This window comes from Chelmon rostratus, chromosome 8 (assembly GCF_017976325.1).
Source record: "Chelmon rostratus isolate fCheRos1 chromosome 8, fCheRos1.pri, whole genome shotgun sequence".
In the NCBI taxonomy this organism is placed as follows: Eukaryota; Metazoa; Chordata; class Actinopteri; order Chaetodontiformes; family Chaetodontidae; genus Chelmon; species Chelmon rostratus.
The window spans coordinates 20,114,536-20,120,861 of record NC_055665.1 but is presented as its reverse complement, the minus strand read 5'-3'; positions in this window follow the sequence as shown (position 1 = coordinate 20,120,861).

Sequence of the window (6,326 nt, the reverse complement as noted above, 5' to 3'; positions counted from 1 at the left end):
ATGGACAGCAGATGTTTATATCAAATACAAGCACGAGATGATCACAAACCTCAGCTGCAATCATACACCAAAAGATACCACCCAAATATAGCAGTGTCAATCTTTTATAAGCTGTTGTGAAGAGGTGGCCACGGTAGCCGCCTCAGTTTGAAGAGGTTCTAAGTCCTAAAATTGTCAAAAATGATTAAGGACCATGCGACTGATTAATCATTTCCAAAACACCAAGAGCTCGACTTTTCCTGGTCCAGTCCTTTCCCATCAACGTCTAATTACACAGGCTGCAACATAAATAATTCATGTAGCACTTTAGGACAAAAACATGACAATCAACACAGCCAATCTGCAACTTCTGCCATTACTAATTCAGCATCTGCTGAATGCTTTTCTACCACTTTTTCTACCACTTGGCCTGATTACAGGATGCTTGTGTTTGTGTGCGAAGCATGAGTTTGTGTCTGCATATTGTATGTCCAAACAATGTAATATTAAACCCTTTCCCCTATTCCTATAAGGCGATTTCTTGCTATAGCTTTGGTAACTAAAATTGATTCAAGCTGTCTTTGCATTCTACTGACTCCTGCAGCTTATCACCAAATGTAAAACGAATTAGATTTTTCAAGTGACCATTATTTCCGTAATATGTTGTCATAGAGCTCATACTTACAAACATATCCCCAGCGCTCCAAACAAGCACTTAATTTGGGCACTCAACTAGCACATGCATAATAATGGACTTATTTGCATATATTATGTCAGTCTGTTTAGTATGTCGATGCTTGGTAAACTTCTGGGTTTAATCGTTCAGCAGACATTCTAATCTGGAGTTTGTTAATTGGTTACACTCATGCTCTGACACTTGTTAATCTTCTAGCAGATCTTGTGTGTTCATTTCAGAATCAAACAGACAACTTTCCCACTTTCTACACAGAGTTACATGGCGAGGCAAGACCGATTAATTTTTGTGTCTTGGTTTCACCATCTAGGGTTTTTTTTTTTCACATTGAATTCTATGTCAACAAACTAATGGTGCTCAAATGAATGCTATTTATGTGTGCGGTTAACAGAATGAGGTTGACTTGGTGATTACAATGGGACATTATGTAAAAGAGGCTTCAGCAGCACAGAATTTCCCCTTGACGTATACAGCAGAGGGATTCAGAAGGTAATAAAGGGCTGATAAGTGTGCTGTGCTCGCTGACACTGTGTTTGGCTTCACTCGATACAATCAGGACAAATTAATAATTGATGACCATTTGCTATGATATTATTTCCACTGTGGAAAATTGAAAATTTAAATATTAAGATAAAATTATAGTAAAACATAGAAAAGATGACGTGAGTAATCAATAAAAAATAAATTTGACAAATGTTCTTTTATTCCCCTGAAGAGCTGATACAAAAGTATCACCATATTTAGAATATGACACTCATCATCCAGGACTGTGAATTAATAATATTGTGTTATTCAAGTGGTATCACAAGTTTTTTATTTAATTCTGAATGCATGTCAAATGTTTTTCTATACCAGTATCACCACCAGAATCAGCAGAAGAGTAAAGGCACAGTAAACAATGCATCTGTCCTACCAGGAAAAAAATCCACAGAGTGGGAGCAACATATTTGGGACTGAGAGACTGTGCTGTCATAATTTTCCTCCAATGCACTGAACTGTATTTATGAACTTTAAAGGTCTTGACTTCAGGTTATTCAATTACAAGACTCTAAGATTTCTTATAGACCTTCAGATACCGACATAGAGCACTGTCATATTCATTTATTATACTATTTTTCTTTGGGCCGACTGCACTAAAAAGTATGGTGGGCTGTGAAACTTTACTATAATCAGAGCGGTGGCGGTGCTTTTAGGGAGCAGGATGATCTACAATAGGGAACAAACGGGAAGGACACTGAATAGTCTAACAGCTCTGTGTAATCAAAAAGAAAGCATTGTCCCCATCTAACCTACACACTGTGTTGTTGTATAAAGAAGGACATCGAAGTTGTGCATGACCCACACTATATTTAAAGGAAACGATTCTAAATGTAATAAAACAGATGTAACTGTACATAATGTCAGTGAGTTATTGTTCCGTTTATATCAAACTACTGCTCCTGCAAAATGTACTGCGCTGACTAACAGAAGTGAAATAAATAATGCAAAGACATCACCATTAACCGAAAAAATGGCACTCTAACTTTAACTCCTCCAATATATTGGAACACTATCATAAATCCAACACTCAAAGTCAATAGCATGACCATAGTCTGAGACGTTGCAATCAAACATTTGCAACTTTAAACTGCTAACCTATGTTCTTAATGATCAAACATCTTAAACAACAAATATTTAGGGAAAATTTTAAAGTTGATCTAAAAGTGGTCTACATCCTCTATATAACATGGTGTCATGCTGCTTTGTCTCTCTGTTGTAAGGAGCCACACGTCAATCGTTTGCCTTTATCCCATCATTTTAATCATGTCCTTTTATCGGCTCTCTGTCTACTATTGTTACCTTTGCTGGTCATTTGACCTTGTTGAACTTGGGTGATAGAAACCACTTAAATAGCTGTGCTGCTGGCATCCTGCACAAGCCCGTGAACTCAGCTTCCTCAGGTCCTCCCTGCTGGCTGCACTCTCAAACCTGAAGCCGTCTACGACCAAGGTCTTTCCGTCCTCCTCTATGCTGGCCTGACACTCCTGCTGAATCTGTCACAACAACAAGATGAACACTAGACCACACTGTGCACGGTACGCCTGAGCACATAAATAATAACAAGGTCATTTGCACATCGATTATTATGAAAAAAAACAACCATATAAAGTAATTGCAATAGAGAGAATGGTGCGCATATGGGTTTATGTGTCTACTAGTGTGTGTATATAAACAGTCCTCACAACCATGCCAACTTAATGTTTTTCTAGTTCCAGACCTCTGAATAAGTACCTACATCTCAAATTTTGTTTGAAAGATTCAAAGGCCTTTCATGGATGGCTGGTTTTCCAGTTGGAGAAATGACTGAGCCCATCACTACCTTTATGGTGAGACTGAGGCTGGGCATGTCATCTAACTGGGCCACAGCCAGAATCCAAAGAAATATGGCAACAAGTGTGAATGAAATTGACGCAGCTACCGAGGCAGTAAATCAACTGACTGAACAACTCCTAAATCAGACCACCATGCACTGGAGGCATTTCTCCTGTTTTTTTGGAAAAAAGTTTTATTTATTTGTTGCCATCACTGCTACTTCACAAAATAGGTCAGGGGGATTTACAATAATTATATATAATAATGCTACATAATAGATAATAAATCTTAAAGCTGTTTGTCCTTTGATCGTGCTGATGGAAGACCATGTAAAAAAAAGCTGAGAGGATTGGCTTAAATGGTAAAATAGCCAACTGACAACTGACTGAATTAACTACACTGATAGCAATTTATGGAAGTCATGTAAGCTCTGACCCAGTGTTGAGTGAATGTTAACAGCTGTAACTGCTTCAAGACAGGATGAAATTAATTAAACAAACACACAATAAACAAAGAAGACAGAAGTCTCATGGAATCATGTGACCAAATAAGCCGCTTGAGGGAAGTATGGTTAACATCAGACTAATAAAACTACTCTGCTACGGTGAAAGGATGGTCTCAGGTTTTGCACCCCTGCCTCTATACATACCATTCTGCACCCTCTCCGGTTGGAAGGGACCTCTGATGTACACCAGTCTAGCAGCTCCTGTATGTCTTTCATCAGCAGCTGTGCTTGTGACAACACTGCAATGATATTGATACATAAAACGCAACAGAAGTCCCCACCACTTCCATCCACAATACAGTGCATTTGTTATTTTTCAAACAGCTACTCGTATGAAGTGTCGCAGCACTGTTGCAAGCATGTAAGTTTCTCTGTTTCAGGGGACGGAGAAGTTGTTTTTAAATTGCTGCAAATATTAATGCAAAAATATAAACATGACACTGTTGTAGTGACATGCCACTTCTAGTGCATGTTGGTTCATATTAGAAAAACTGTTTCATACGATGGGACAAACATAGAAGACACACAAAGTATTGGGTTGAATCTTATGTGTGTTTTTAAATACAGACTGGACACGACTACAATAAGATGAAATCCAGAAAAGAAAGAAATATTTCCTCTTCAAATGATGCCAATGACTCTAACCACTTTAGCCCAAAATCAAGACTGGTGTTAGGCATGAAAAAACTACACATTCGCTTTTGAATGTGCAGAATAAGACGACAAAACAAAAACAACAAAAATATAAAAAATTCATTATACTTGAAAAGGAATATAAGAAAAGGTTCATACTATACTTTCCTAATGAAGGACTAGCAACAAAACTAACCAACTAACTAAAGTAGCGTATGTCACAGGGAAAGTCAGTGAAAAGAGCGTTGATTGGGCTGATGTATGCACGTGTTGGGCTTACACTCATGAGTCTTTAAGATGGAGATCTCAGGTTCCTCTTCACGTGTCATGTCACTGATCTTTACAACTTCTTCCACAGCCAAAGGACGGGGTTTGTTTTTCACACTTGTGACTCCTATGGCCAATAATGTGATTAATACAGCACATTTAGAAAATATCTGGTTACATTTTAACAGCAGTGAATAGGATAAGTCACAAACTCCTAAAAAAGAGGGTAATGTAAGACCAATATTACAAATCATGACAGCAAGTACACAAACCTGGCATCTGTTTTTGTTTTCTTTTAAACTTGGAGTATTGTTCAGATGATACCATTTAAACACTTATATTAACTGGACATATCGGTAAGAGATTTTTGCATATGCATACAGTATACTGTACACACAATTTCAGTTCTGCTGAGTACAATCACTGTGTGCTGGTAGATGCCATACTCATGAACTGCAAACCAACGTTACTCTCTCACTTTGCTAACAGATTTTCAGAAAGTCCAACAAATTAAAATCGTAATATTAAAATACTAGAGCTACCTAATGTCTTTATTGACTATTATAGCTGTTTGGACATTTGGTATCCAGATATTATTTTCGTTTCGTAAACAGATTTACTAAGCCTACTGCTCTAGTCATTATGGGAAAGAGATTTATTCTATTATTTATTTATCATTTAGAGTCAATGAAAGGCCCACCAAAGTGAGGATTTGATATTCTTTTATTTTTCAGTTACCACCTTTGGTACTGGAGGAAGAAATGGATCTCTACATTCCAAGTCCAGCATTAGAACAAAAATTAACAACTTAAGGTAAAATAGGCTAACATAAAACCAAAAACAAAGACGGCATTTAAGCTAGCTATCTTTTTTTTTCTGCTTTGGTGATTGTTAGCTAACTAACTTAGTTGCATCAATATATCTCCCAGCTCAATTACTGTGACAAAATATGATAAAAACCTGTGTTTTGTCATATTAAAACAAAACTTTAATATGACAAAACACACTTGAGAGATGAGAAAGAAATTAACAGTTCTGTCGCGTCAGTGAGAGGTTAGCTTAGTTTACTTTATCTTACTTTAGCAAGTGAGCAAACGTTGGCTATGTAGCCTACTTTATGCTAGGTATGACAGTTAACAGGCTTGTCAGCACCACTAAACTAAACGGCAACTCCAATGGTAGACAATCATATAGGAAGCTGTTCGAACTAGTAAGACATTTTTAATACGTCTTCTTTTATCGCTTATTGTTATTTTTCTCTACTAGCTGTGGAAGAAAAGTTTATAATGTTTATTCTGGCAGCGCCATCCAGAAAATAATCCCACATACCGTTATGCCAGTTATGTACACGAATATCGAACTTTAATAGAGAATGGGAATCGCGGAAGTGAGCGATATTTTACAAAACTGAAGTTAATTAATGACTATGGTTAGCTAATGTAAACTGAATGCGAACAAAATGTCGGCTAATCATCCATAATTAAGGTACTGTTATCTTGCAAACTGAAACACCTAACATTAGCCTTACCTTTGTGTCTGACTTTGGACTGCGACATTTCGTGTTATGAACCTTTTTCAATGTGTCGCGTTAGTTCAGCAGTTATTTTTGACAACTAACGTTACAGTAAACAGCCAGAGGGTGGCGCTCTTACCCATGTAGCTAACGTTGCAAATACACCCAGATTCTGAGTAACTGTTATTCTATATACCCTTTCACGGTGTAACGTGTAGCATGTTTTAATATACATAACGTAATCAATAAATACCTCATTTCAACTACCTAGCTAAAATATCTCCCAATTAAACGTTATCAAACCTGAGAAAATGTTAAAGCTGTAGTCACATACTTATTCTGTCCTTGGGTCCTGCATTCACAGCGCCTCAGCATGATCATAT